The sequence below is a fragment of the Bactrocera dorsalis genome, chromosome 2 (assembly GCF_023373825.1).
Source record: "Bactrocera dorsalis isolate Fly_Bdor chromosome 2, ASM2337382v1, whole genome shotgun sequence".
NCBI lineage: Eukaryota > Metazoa > Arthropoda > Insecta > Diptera > Tephritidae > Bactrocera > Bactrocera dorsalis.
The window spans coordinates 23,456,372-23,470,634 of record NC_064304.1 but is presented as its reverse complement, the minus strand read 5'-3'; the positions used below and the strand labels follow the sequence as shown (position 1 = coordinate 23,470,634).

At 39.0% G+C, this 14,263-nt stretch overlaps 1 long non-coding RNA gene across 7 annotated transcripts in view; it reads left to right on the top strand.

Annotated features, from left to right (window-relative positions):
- The window catches only part of LOC105231011 (G protein-coupled receptor kinase 2), a 225,332-nt gene that overhangs the window by 48,301 nt on the left and 162,768 nt on the right, over positions 1-14,263 (top strand). For 6 of the 7 annotated variants that reach the window (XR_007421777.1, XR_007421781.1, XR_007421782.1 and 3 more), the window contains one exon: positions 13,345-13,376. The exons of the other annotated variant lie outside the window; for it this stretch is intronic. This is a non-coding gene — a long non-coding RNA (G protein-coupled receptor kinase 2). The remainder of the gene's footprint in view (positions 1-13,344; positions 13,377-14,263) is intronic. 7 annotated transcript variants of the gene reach the window in all.

Below are 14,263 nucleotides of genomic sequence, written 5' to 3'. Positions count from 1 at the left end.
TTCGTTCTACCTTTCTCTATCTCTATCTCTATCTCTCTCCCTCTCTCTATCTCTATCTTTCTCTCCATCTCTCTCCTGCTATCTCTACATCTTTTATTTCTCCCTCTATCTCTATCTATATCACTCTCCCTCTCTTTATCTCTCTCCCCCTCTCTTTCTTTCTCTCTGCTGCTATCTCTACACCTTTCGTTTTTTCTTTTTGTCTTTTTTATCTTAGTGTCTACTTATCATTATCTATCTATGCCCTACTCTACTTTTATCTTGCTATCTATTTTTTTGTCTCTGCGCCTCTCTCTCTATTTTTCTCTATCTTTATCTTTCTTTACCTTTCTGTGCCTTTCCTTATCTGTTCTTTCGTCCTTTCAAGAGCAAATCATCATGATAAAAATAAATCCATTATTTATGCATTAAGTTAAATTTATTTAGTGAGAATTATCAGATTTAAATGAAATGTGCACAATTATGACATATAACTTGATGGCATACAGTTTAATGCCATTCTCATAGAAGCATTCGTCCCTATTGACAAAAAACATATACGATTTTTTCACCACCAAAATCTTGCGCCTTAGCAAAATCACTTTATGCCAGGTCTAAATTCTATATGGATGCTTAAGAATCTCCTCGCCAAGCTCCCGGAGCTTCTGGTTAATCACTATCGACCTGTATTGCCTGTCATCTTGTAGATAAAACATAATTCCTCTTTCAGTAACCAAAACTGAGCACTTCTAGAAAATTTCTTCCTTCAGACGGTCCAATTATTGGCAGTACAGACTATTAGTTGGGCCGTAAAGGAGCTACTCATAGTAGATGGTTCTCTGTGAACCCCATCAAACATATAGTAAACCCTTCCATTTCCATTCTCCATTCTCACTTGCGCTTCGATCACGATCGTTTTAGCTTGACGTTGTCGTAAGTGATCCACTTCTCATCACCTGTAACCAACTTCTTCAGAAATCTATAAATTTTATTACGGATCATTTGCGAATCGCAACTGACAATTCAGGCTATGAGGGTTTTGCTTTAACTCGTTTGAAAACCATACGTCAAACTTCCTTTAATATCAAGGTTTATTGGTATGGTACAAAACGAACTTTTTTACTTTCGGCTAATTAACTGGGACTCAACGATTTCTATTATTGTATCAAGATTTTTGAAATCTGGTCTTCCAGAACGTCAAATGTATCGGATTCCTTCTGGATTCTTTCGGCGGGTTTTGTTTGATTCGATTCTAGGTGGCATTCTATATCACGAGAAAAAATATGTTTTTATTGTTCTCTACGTTTTCGAATATATTCCTCAAAAGAGATTTCTCTAGTGTAATGATGGAACATCTACCATTAAATGTATCACTCTATTTTCATTAATATGCCGACTTTCTGCAATTAAACTGCATTAACCGTTCGTAAGTGGTCTAGAATTTCTAAAATCCTCTATATTACCAGAAGATTTCCTTAATAGAACCAGTTTTTCGTATTTTATCCGTAAATTTTGGGAAAGTGACTTGGCCAAACAGCGCCTAATTGTAGGCAAGCTTTTAAAATCGCTATGCATATATGATTCGAAAGAAAAAATTATTGGCTACATTTAGGATGATATACTGTCTTAAAAAGGGTTTATTAGGAAATATCAAGGCCTGAAGTAGAGAGATGAACGCCCAAGAAAATACATTTTAGAACAAAAGCTCATTTTTAAACGCATCCAACGTTTTCATTTCAATTTTAATTAAATTTCTTTGTATGAAATTGCAGAAAATATTTACATTTGTGAAAGGAGTACCCACCATAAATCCCATAAATGCTCATAGACTCTGTCCAGCTACTCCATTTACCACACTTGAGGATGTCTTTTGTTGTGCACTCCAGCACTCGCCCAATCAAAGCTAACAAGTTCCGACCACTCCACAGCTATATGTCGAATAGGCACTACAACAACAAAGCACGAAAAAATTTCACTTCAAAATGTAAATTGCTTTTTTGCACACTCTTCAAACATTTCGTGTTTCTCACTTGAACATTTTGGTGCATTTTCGACCACTCACTCTCTCTCACCCTCGCTACCGCTTTCTCTCTAATTACACGTGAACGGCAGCAAAGTAATCAAGCCTAATGTGTAATTCTGGTAAATTTGATTCGACTTTTTTCTACTTACTGCCATTGCATTTAAACTTAACAAGCTCGCACTTGAAGTACCGTTTTTTCCAATTTTTTTATTCGAAAAAGAGAGAATTTTATTTTAAATGTGTAGGACGAATTGACGCTTGTACAAATTTCTGCAACAGAAAGCGAGGAAACGAAAAAGAGCAATGACTCTACGTACGGCTGTAACGGATGCCGAAGGAGTAGGGTGGGACGAAAGTGACGGCTAAAGTAGAGAATGCAGCGCGAGGTAGGGAGAGGTCCTTTCAAATGGTTATCAAAACGTATAACGGTAATTTTGTGCGGTTTCACGCAAATGCAAAGGGTGCGCCATATAGACACATACACACACGTATATACATAAGAGCCGACAACCAACCGGCAACTGCCGAGAGGTGAGTCAGTGAGTGAGCCTTGTTGAGGTCCTTTGAATACACAAAAGTATTTGCATACACACACATACATATATAATGTATTTATATTGCATTTGTGTTGGTAAAAGGGTGCAGTTCTCGTATTTGCCAGCCGGTCTTTGTGCAGTACAAAGTATTTCATGCAAAAACACAAAAAAAGCAACGAGTTTAAAATAGGTGAGGGCATTCGGTGTGGTCGGTTGCACCGTTACACAGGGTTGGACTGCGTCACTTAAGCTAGAAAATGCCTGGAACTTTTCTCAAGTTTTTTTTTGCTTTAAAGAGCGCTAGCCAAAATGACATGCTAATATGGAACCATAAATTATTTGCTTAAACATTGTGGAACGCTTTCTCTTTGCCTTTTCACTGTTTACTTTAAAGCTTAAACTTTTGTTCTAAAGCATTTAAAAATAATTTTATCATTCTTCATTTTTTTCCGAACCTCTATTCTACCAAGAACTGAAAATACTCGATACTTTTGAGATAAGTGGTCTTCAAAGTCTTTTAATGTCTTTTACAGGCCTTCGCTCTTCTTAAAATCATTGTTCACCTAGTTCTACTAAGAGAAAATTGCATAGAATCCAAATAGATCTCAAAACTTTGACCGAATCTTTGCTATTATTTCTTGTTAGAATTCTAAAAATCCACACCCTGAAAATACACCCTGAAAATATCACTAAGGATTACATTGAACTCTTGTAGTATTTTTAGATAGTGTGGTTTGTCTAATTTAGGAAGAAGAAAAATCTCTGAAAATACTTATAATTTTCCCAAAAGTCCCCCAGTTATACTTACAAGGCGTACTGCTCTCCGACCTCCAAACAGCATAAATCTCCGAACAGCTCTACATTTTATAACTTTGCAATTTAGGTTAGATTATGCTGACCGGCTGTCATGCCAAACATAGATCTACTGGTCCTTAGTAATGTCTAATGGAGCTTCGGCTTAATTTCATCTTAAGTACTAGTATTCGTCATACAGGTCGTCGACGCTTCTTAAGAACTCTAAAAACAACTTCATATCTAATTTTGCGACTTCATCTAGTCCCTTAAACTGCAAAGCTCTTAGATATCTTAGTCGAATTACAGATTAAGCTGGAGAGAAGCATGCGAGATGTTCCCGCATTTCTGTCATCCATACTTCCCGTTACTTGTAGCCATACGGATCGCTTGTGTTGCCAGTAGGTTGTGATCTTTCATTAGGCCAACAGCCGTGGGCTTGGAATCCAGTATATATGCAGATACTGTCTACTACTTTCCCTATTTCTGAGCATATTCGCTGACGTAATGTGATGCTAGATTATTGCCTTAATCGCCGTCTGACTATCGATGTACTCGTATATATTGATCTTTAGGCTACTCCCTACTTTTTGAGCTATCTCAGCCGCTTTTCTGACACCAAAGAGTTCCACCTGCAGTATTCCGCAAACTTGAAGGGTCGTCTGAGATCTAGCTCCAAGCAATTGATTCCGGCTCCCACTCCTTTACAGGTTAGAACTATATATAAAACTTATACGGGTTCATACAAATGATTTAGATCGTAGACCGAAAAAACTACGTTTTAGTGATCGAACATTACAATAATAGCCGAAGCGAAGTTCGAGAAAACAAAGTAATATATTCTTTTCATAAAATATATTTTAGCATCAAGAAATATCTGACGAAATCCACTCGAAGCCGGAACAAAACTTCTCAAATGTATATAGAGTTCCTCTGTTTACTATCCATTGGGTCGAAGACAATTATGAGTAAAGCTTTCATCTTGTTTTCTTTGCATGCCTAAACTCAGTGAAAAATGATTATATTATATAATTTTCACAAAACTGGCTTGCTATTCTACTCATATATCACAATTTGTAGCAATGTGTGGAGTGATTACTGCAAGCAATTTCATTAAATTCTCACATTGCTACGACGGATGATGATGTGGAGAATATTAAATGATGCAAAGTAGGAAATACAGATTAGTAGTACTCAGGCGGTACTACGCCTAGTACTAGTACAACAATGCGAAGAGCGGCTGGAGAGCCATTCAAGTAACAGCATGACAGGCAAACAGACAGACAGACACATTTAAATTGGCAGATGGATAGCTGAGGCGGCTAATTAAATGACGACTCGTCTCCTCTACGGCTGATTGTATGAATGGATAAATTCCAATTCGCAGAGTAAGATAAGTATGTGAAGACAGAATAGACTAGACTGGCAGCTGCCATGCAAATGCTGGTAGAATTCCAATAAATTACAAATTGCGGTGAGTTTACAACACTGTGGTGCACTTGCAGACGTTGCTTACAGTTACAAGTAAGAGTTGGGTGTGCAGCTTCCGCTGCTGGGCGCCTGGCAACACAAAGTCAGCGCTTGGAATGTGTTTAACGCTTTGAATCGACCAACTCTTCTGAGCCAATCAGGCGACGCACTTGAGTCCAAATAGTGTGCGGTTGGAGCTTTGTGTGTCGCTGTAAGTGGTGCGGGTAAGTCTACCACCGTTTGGTAGCGCTGCGGCGCGTGTAGCAGACCGCCCACGCTCCGCGCGCACATATAGCTGTAAAACGGCCTTAATGCCTGCTTGGGGATTACGATTATGTGCAAAAGTTGTCTGAAAAAAGTTCTAGTATTAAATGTGATTACGAGTGTCTGTAGTCGAATGTAGTTTCAGCCTGTAGTCGCTATACATATGTATGAGGGACTCTTGCGGCGCATTGACAGTTATGTGGCTAATTTCGAAATGTGCACAAATTTGGCAGGTTGTATGATTTGTATGTGTCATTGCGCCTGTCTCCACATGTTTCTTTGGTTCATGTCTGCTTACTTTTTTTTTTACCGAATAAGCGAATTCATGCTGTCAACCTACAAGTTAATGACACTTGTGCTGCCAAGAGAGTTGGTGGGTGGAGAAAGTTCTTTGTTGGAGGCCAACAAAAGCATACGAAAACTTCAGGTAATGAGTCTCAAGTGCACAAATACAGCAAAGTCTGATTCCCAAATATGGTTGCGTGAATTGAAAAGAGAAATTTAAATAAGCAAAACTACAAAAAATATGTGTTTTCTAATTTCTTTGTGCAGATTTGTTGATTTGCAGACATTCGTATTTCGCTTATTAAAATGCAAAATTTCAATGAAAGGTAATACTTACAAATTAAAAAAAAAACGAATAATTATACTGTTACGTTTATTATAGTTAAAAAAATTATGTCTGATCAATTTTGATCCGGAATTTTCTCCCTTTTTATTAGCGCAGACACCGCTTACGTGGTTATAACTAAGTTTACCACAGCGCGTCAATCGTCCTTCTTTTCACTGTTTGGCGAAAATTGGAGATACCAGGTGTGGGCAGGTCTACCTGGCCTTTCCAACGGAGTTGAGGTCTTCCTCTTTCTCTGCTTCCCTTGGCGGATACTGAATCGAAAACCTTCAGAGCTGGAGTGTTTTCGTCCAGTCGAATGACATAACCTAGCCAGCTCAGCCGCTGTCTCTTAACAGCTCATCGTTCCATCGACTGCGTAAAGGACTAGAAATCTTCGCAGTACCCCCCAGCAGTGTGGTAATGATGCGTTCGATGAAAGAGGGGTCTTCAGTTGTGTTGTCAGGCATCTCTTTTACGATCTCCACTCTACGGCATTTTGCAAACGCTTAAGGTCTATTAGTACGAGTTTAGCATTTACCTGCTTTATACCCAAAACTATAACCAAAATGTTTAGAACTGATCAATTAGATCTCTTGTTGAGATCCTCTTGTATCTTGCCGGAACAAGGTTTGCAAAACAAGTTTGTATCAATCTAGTAAAACTTCCAATTCGGTTTTCGCATAGATAAAGTGGATCAGTCCGGGTTAAATTTGATCACATAGTTTACACAAAGATCACGAGCTTCAACTTCAGGCATCCAATAGTCGGTTATCATGGTCCGATAACGGTCGCCATTGACTTTTACGTACTCACCGCTATCATTTTTGAAGAAATATGAACCGATGATGCCACCGATCTTCAAACCACATCAAACCGTTGTCTTTTTCTGAAAGAAATGGCAGATCTTGAAACTCTTCAAGTTGCTCTTCGTCCCAAATGCGGCAACTTTGCTCGTATATACCATCGAGCTGGAAATGGGGTTCATTGCTGACCAAATTTGGTTCGAAAACGTTGGGTCTTCTTGAAAGTTTTCAAGAGCTCTATGGGCCACTGTCGGTTGGGAAGGTCGAGCGGCTTCATTTCTTGCACAAGCTGTATTTTGTACACATTCAATTTAAGATCTCGACGTAAAATGTGTTTCATATGTTATCCGCTTGGATCACCCGTTAAAATCTTTGGCTCTATTGTACTCTATTCGATAAATGGCAACTCTATAGCAGAATACGTTTAATTTGCAGGGCTTCCCGTACATCTTTCGGAAAGCTTCCTTGATTTCCCTCCTTTCAACACAAATTGTATAACCTCTTCAGTTCTATTTCCGTCGACAGTTGGCAACTCTACTCTAAAATATATCAGAATTGAAAACTGTTCGAATATTCTACGGCTTTGAAAATACCTCTACCACCTCTACTCCTTTATAAAATATTCAGTTCGCATCACCTTACAGAGAAGCTTGCTTCAATTCTCTCAATGACGCCACTATTTGTAACAATTTTTAAGTGACTTAACACGTTCAATAATGTCACTAACGCTTTGCGCTCGACATGCTGACACGCTGCTGGCATTTGTTATTGTTTTTATATTTTCTCTTTTACTTTTCGGTGTCAGCTGGAAAATATTTGCACTGACTTCCGGCTACCGTTCGTTGTTTACTGCTCGCTGCTGGCTCTCTGGCTGCTGCTATTGACATGTCACACCGAAAAATTAACAATAAATTACAATGCCAACAACAATCAAGCAATGTAACAAGAAAAAGATAAAACAAGAGCAGAACAACAACAACACCGGCACTAGCTTCGAAATGCTTTCAATGGCTGCTGCAATATTTTGTGGTCACACCCGCCCAACTCCCCAATTCAGAACTGACGATATACAATTAGAAAACTGGCTGGCTGCCTAGGCGGTTAGGTGGCTAGTTGGCCAGCAATTTGTTGTGGTTGCGGCATGTCATAGCTGTCAATGTGAATGTAGAAGGCTTGTGCCGCTCGGGGCTTGCTGTTGACCCGATATTTCTAACGTTTCTAACATAGACTCACACACACATACACTGTACATGTACGCAAGGCGTTGCGTTCAATTCGGCAAATTCCGGTGTGAACGGTAACATTCCGTTCGAATCTCGACGGAGTTAACCGAAATGATTTCATTTACAAGCTACAAGCTTTGGCCAGCAGAATTGCTGCAATTCTCCGCAGTCACTTGCCAAATTCATGCGCGTCTTTGTTGTTGTTGTAATGTAATTTTTGGTGCATTTTCTCTGTTTCGAGTCTGAACGTCTCCCCGGGGGCAGCTTTTAGGGGTGCATTTGGTCTTGGCTTCGACTACAAGTTTTCGTTGTTGATGTTAGCTTTTATTTATTGTTATTGTTGTTGCTTTCGTTCTTGTTCATTTGTTTACACACGCTGTCGCTGTGCTCACCTAATTTGTCGTCATTCACTTCTACGTTTTACTTAATACGCCGTCACCTATCTGCGCCTCGAGTTCGCTAGAGTCGAGGCGCGTCACCCGAGTTGAGTTTTTAGCTTGTCACTTTATTGAGCTTGGTAATTAACTAGCTGACGTATGCTTAAGCTATTAAAATTTAATTAAAAGCTATTTATAAAATGACAAGTGTTTGTTTTTATCGCAAAAGATTTTGTTGTTGTTGACGTCGATCAGTCTATTTCGCATTATTGTAAATTCAATTGATCCAGTAGGGAGTCAATGGTTTTTTGTTATTCTAGAAACCTTAGAAGCTTACATAAAATATTTATACTTCTGTTAAACGGCTTCTTCTTCTTGGTTACTCCACCGGAGGCTAGGTTTATGTCTTCATTTTTTACAACCGACTCTCGCACCGAAAACCGTTTTCCTTGAAGCTTCATCATTCATACTCACAACATAACCAAGTCACTGCATATTTATAAGTGTACAATGTCAATGACGAGGTACCGTTCATAACACTCGTGGTTTGTACGATACGATGGTTCGGTAACGGGTCAAAAATTGTACGAAAAACTTTTCGAACACTCCAAGCGCCAGCTTATTACCACCTTGCACAGGGTATATTGAGTTTTTCACGAAGAACACCCAGAAGGCAATGCCGCAGACTCTATAAAATAACATGTCACACAAAGGACCTAAAGGATGGCTACTCCTCGTGGACCTAGTAACTGAACTCCATCTGATATCACAAAGAACCAAACCTGGCTTATGCATGCCTCATTGACCTACCAAATTAACCTAACCTAACTAGCTTATTTCTTCACTATGTCAAGAGGCTGATATATTTTTGAACTTGTTCCCGAACTGTTGTAATCGTTTTTCTTTTAAAAATTTTAAGTATAGTCTTTGTGTATATGAAAGCCCAAGACTGAGCCAATAAGTTGCTGTAAATGTGTTCTAGTTTGGGAACTACCCACAGATTTCTTAGTTGTCACGTGATCATTAAAGCAGGAAAAATGTAAGCTTGAATAAATATTATCTCTTATTCTATCACATATGCTCACATGGAAGACGGAGTAGATAATGACATAAGAAAATGAAACTCAAGTTCAAGTGCCGAAATTTCTCCTTTACTAAGCAATGGAAAATGTTTGGAACAAAATATCAAAAAGCTCATGTTTTCAGCTGTAAAATAAAGTTGAAATCTCTTTCGACTAGAACTAGAAAGAAACCGTAAACAGTAAAATTGATCGAACTACTATCGAGGGCCTCGAGAAGCCTGAATTCTCTACAGGGACTTACATACATATACAAGTATAGCGCATACTGACTATGTTTATGATAATTACACGATAATTTTAGCTCAACTAAATTAAGTGATTTTTTGTTTGGCTTGTCGACATTGGATAAACGTCCATAAATTTCCTTTTACAAATACAACAGTAATTTGTGAAGTATATAATCACTATATTACTACGTACATACATATATAGCGCCTTAGCGTGCTAATTTCTGTAGTGATAAAATCACAAACATTTTATTTTCCTTATTTATTAACGGCACCTTGCTGCCCAACGATATTTACTTCTAAACATTTTTTTATGGCGGAAGCGCTATATACACAATTTTACTGCGCTACGTGAAATATTTGGCACATTTTGTTTTACGACTTTAAAATTATGCCAGATTTAGTTTAAGAATAGACACTATACTAATTATAGTTATTTATCTAACACTTTTTGTTTACGAATTCACTTTATTAGGATATTAGTTTATTTAGTTAATTTTTGACCTGAATTAAGGTACAGCGAGCTCAGAGTTGCTAATTTACTTCTAAACATTTTTAAGCGGTTTTTAGTTGCTTTTTATACTGTTTTAATGGCACTGTAACCGACCTATTTATATATATATATACCATCTCAGAAAGTCTTAAGATTATGTTTGGTTAGATCATACTGTCTTTCTAAAGTGTGATCCTTTTCGAGGTTCCGTACTTGTTTAAAGAAAAGACACAGAAACTTCAAATTTAATGGGGAATGTTTACTATCATTCGAAAGAACACTCTTTGGCATTTATTTTTTAAGATTATCTCTTTCAAATGATGGCTGCGGCTGCGTCGCAGATGGTCCATCCGTTGAGTCCAATTTTCGATGACTCGTTCGAACATTTCGTCTGGTAACTGGCATGTGTTTCAAGGCGTGGATCGAAGCGGGATCGACCGGCCAAAAATGTGAAATCTGAATACTTGCTCACCGAAGTATTCTTTCAATAAATCCATTGATTGATGCGATGTGTGGCAAGTGGCCCCGGCTTGTTGAAGCCAAATGTCGCCGATATTACGACCTTAATTTTTAGACATCAAATAGTCGGTTATCATGGTGCGATAATGGTTGCCATTGACGGTTACGTACTCACCGGCATCATTTTTGAAGAAATATGAACCGATGATTCCACCGGCCCACAAGCCATACCAAACCTTTGTTTTATCTAGATGAAATGGCAGCTCTTGAATTTCTTCAGGTCGCTCTTCGTCCCAAATGCGGCAACTTTGCTTGTTTACATACCCATTGAGCCAAAAATGGGACTCATCGTTGAACAAATTTCAGCTCTTCGGTACTTTTCAAGAGATCGCTTGAAAAGTCGAGCGACTTCAGTTCTTGCACAAGCTGTATTTTGCACGCTTTCAATTTAAGATCTCGTCGTAGAATGCTCCAAGTAGTTCTATACGTCGGTCTGAGTTGCTGCGAACGGCGCCGAATCGACACTTTGCGGTCTTCGTGTATACTCTTAAGTCTTTCCATCATGAATTGCCAACAACACTGAACAAAAATAACATGACAGATTGACACGATTCTCAAGTAATCTGTCACAACAAATCTATTAAAAAAAGTATCTCTCCTTGGATCGCCCGATATATATAAACCTACAGATTCTTTGTAATGTCATTTGGGGATATTCAGATTAATACGAGCTGAAGTGTATGTCGTGCAGGACGTCAACGCTTTTTGCTATGTTGAGACTTGATAGCTAATACTGACACTTCATCCAATCCCTAGAACTCCGTAGCTCCTAGATATCGTAGTCGGGTTTTAGATGACGCTGGTCGGAATCAGAGGAGATGTTCTAGTATCTCTCTTATGCCCACTTCCCTGCATTTGATACATGTGTCATAGTTAATAACGCGCATACGGCTCGCACGTGATGCCAGTAAGCTGTGACCTATGACTAAACGAACAATCGTCTAGCAGACCTTTCGAAATCGAATGAGTAGAAGGCTTGTGTGTTTTCCTTTCGCACAAGATCATGGCGATCCTGCAAGCCTTTAAGGCATTCCATCTCAAGCTGAACAGTTTGCCAGCTCTTTCGGAAATTGTCATTGCGTATAATTTTTAGCGGCTTTCTGAAGTCGTTTTAGCGTATTTCCTAAACTGGTTCTGTGGAGCTCTTTCCTAAAATTCTTAAATCGCGAATGTCTACATCCACTCTGATGACAAGTTGATCTCAATGCATTTAAACCATGAAAGATAACACCAATGTAAATTATTCTACAGTCTAGAATGTGATCACCCTCTTTTAGTGACGACCATTCCCATGGTTTTAGAGGAATCTTCCACACGTTTTTTTTTTGGTTTCTTGCCGTGTTTCGTTGTATGCCAGGCAAATAAGGAAGTTTTCTTTCTTTACCTTCAAACTGACAGTTTAAATTTTAACATTATCTTTGGACCACTGAGATTCCAAATATTTTCAAAACTAGTTCCATCGGGGTCCTTCTAAACTTTATATCGGATCTCTTAGGGTGCAAGAGGCTTTGCTCGGGAATCGTCTAGGTATTTTAGAACAATGTTTGGGATCATTTTGTTTTTTCAAATGGAGCTCCGCTCATCTTAGGAAATTCCAATCAAGGTACATGAAGAGACACGGGTTTAGTAAAAGTTTACGGGAAGAAGCGCGTAACTTCCTCTTCTCTTATACAATTTCCTTATAAATGTTAGATTTACCGTGCTCTATCTAGCAATTCCTGGAAACTGTAAACTTGTGAGACAGTTTCTTATAAGAAAGTGACCTAACTCCCCAAGCAGTAAAGAAGTCTTCGGGCACTGGACTCATTGAGTAGGTTCCCCATCGTTAGGAAGTTTATGCCAAGACTGTTTTCCTAAGATCTAATTTTCTTTTCAGCGAACAATCGAACCGAAAGGTAAGGTCTTACAACTTAGATCACCTCTGGAACTTAAGTTTTCAATCAAGCATTTAAAATGCAATAACCAATCATTCCTGCGATTCTTTAAAAGCTGCATTTTCACTTCACTGCCGTCAATGATTCGTAACGTTCGTGATCTCACTCCCAAGCTCAGTTAATTGTCATCAAATGAAACTCAATTTCGCCGCAAATGTCAACTGAACTGTAATTAAAGCAGAAATGCGAAATAAACGAGGCAAAACAAACAAAGTTCATTCAAATGCAACTCTGAAAGCCAAACAAAGCAAAAATAAAAATATAAAAACCTAACCTTTCGGACGGCACTCAATCAGCATAGTTGCACTCAACCTCTCACGCTTGCCACCAACAAATCTACCGGTTTACCATTGTTGTTGTTGTTGCTGTGGCATCGGATTGCGAAAATGTGGCAAAACCGCAGGCATTTTTGCTGAGTTTGCATACAACTGTCGACGTTGTTTTTGCTGTTGTTGTTGTTGTGGCAAATGCACTTTCTTGATTGCACATTTGCAACAGTCCGCCAACCAGACAGACAGCCCGACCGACACACATGCCATGCCGTTGGGGGTAAATGGGTGATGCGGCGGGTGCCACAAACGGGTAAACAGGTAGTCGTGTTGTGGCAACTTTGAAGTGCTGCTGGCATGTGGCACGCATGCAGTGTCTATTTTTCCGACCGCCACTTGGTCGGTCTGCTTTCCACTATGCGCATATTCATTGTTGTTGTTGTTGTTGTTGCCATTGTCGTCGAGTATTCGTATAATTGGCACTCAGTAATCTCCACTGTTGCTATTTCGTGGTTGCAACTGCGATGCGTCCGAGCGATTTTGATTTGTGTCTACAGTTTCTCATGCTTTCGTTGCAAGTCGCGCCGACGGGCGAAACGCACTGGCATGTGTACCGTTTGAAAAGGCTTTTCCATGAATTTATAATGCCGGCATTCACTATAAAAGTTTAAGATTTAAGACATACTTTCAAGCTAGAAGTTTTGTGGTTCCATACTAATTATTTCTCTTTTCTCTTTCAGTGTTTGAAGAACTTCGAAGGCATGCAAATTTGGTAAGTTTATTTTCTAAAATATATAAAATATAACCTGTGTAAGAACTGAAGCTGCTCGCACTTCAAAAGCGACATCGCTTCGCTCTATGGGTTCTTGAGAAGTTCCAAGCAGATCCGACCTTTTCGAACAAAATTTTGTTCAACGATGAGGATTATTTCTGGCTCCATGGGTATGTAAATCAGCAAAATTACGGAATTTGAGACGAAGAGCATTCAAGAGATGCCATTCATCCAGAAAAACCTACGATTTGGTGTGGTTTATGGGCCAGTGGAATCATCGAACCATAGTTCTGGTGCCAGTGAGAACGAAACTGTCAATGGCGACCTAATCGCACCATGACAACCGACTTTTTTGTCTTAAATTGAAACTCCTGATCTCCGCGACATTTGGTTTCAACAAGACGGCGCCATTTACCACACTTCGCATCAATTAATTGATTTATTGAGAGAATATTTCGGCGTGCAGGGAATTTCACGTTTAGGGCCGATCGATTGGACGCTAAGATCGTTTGATAACACACCGTTAGACTTTTTTATGCGGGAATTTGTTAAGTCGAAGTGTAGATGATCCCGTTTCGATTCAGGCCTTGGAGCAGAACATCACGTCATTCGCCAGTTAACAGTCGCAATGCTCCAACGAGTCCACGAAAGTTGGAAATTGGACTCAACGGATGAACCATCCGTGGTATTTGAAAATTCAAAAAATCTTCAAAAAATAAGTGCCAACGAATATTCTTTCGAATGATAGTCAAAATTCCCCATTAAATTTTAAGTTTCTGTGTTTGTTCTTTAAAAAAGTAGGGCACATCGAAATGGATCACCCTTTATATCTCTTACTGGCAAATAACTGTGTTGATTTTTATTGCAAAATTCTGCCAATAACCTGG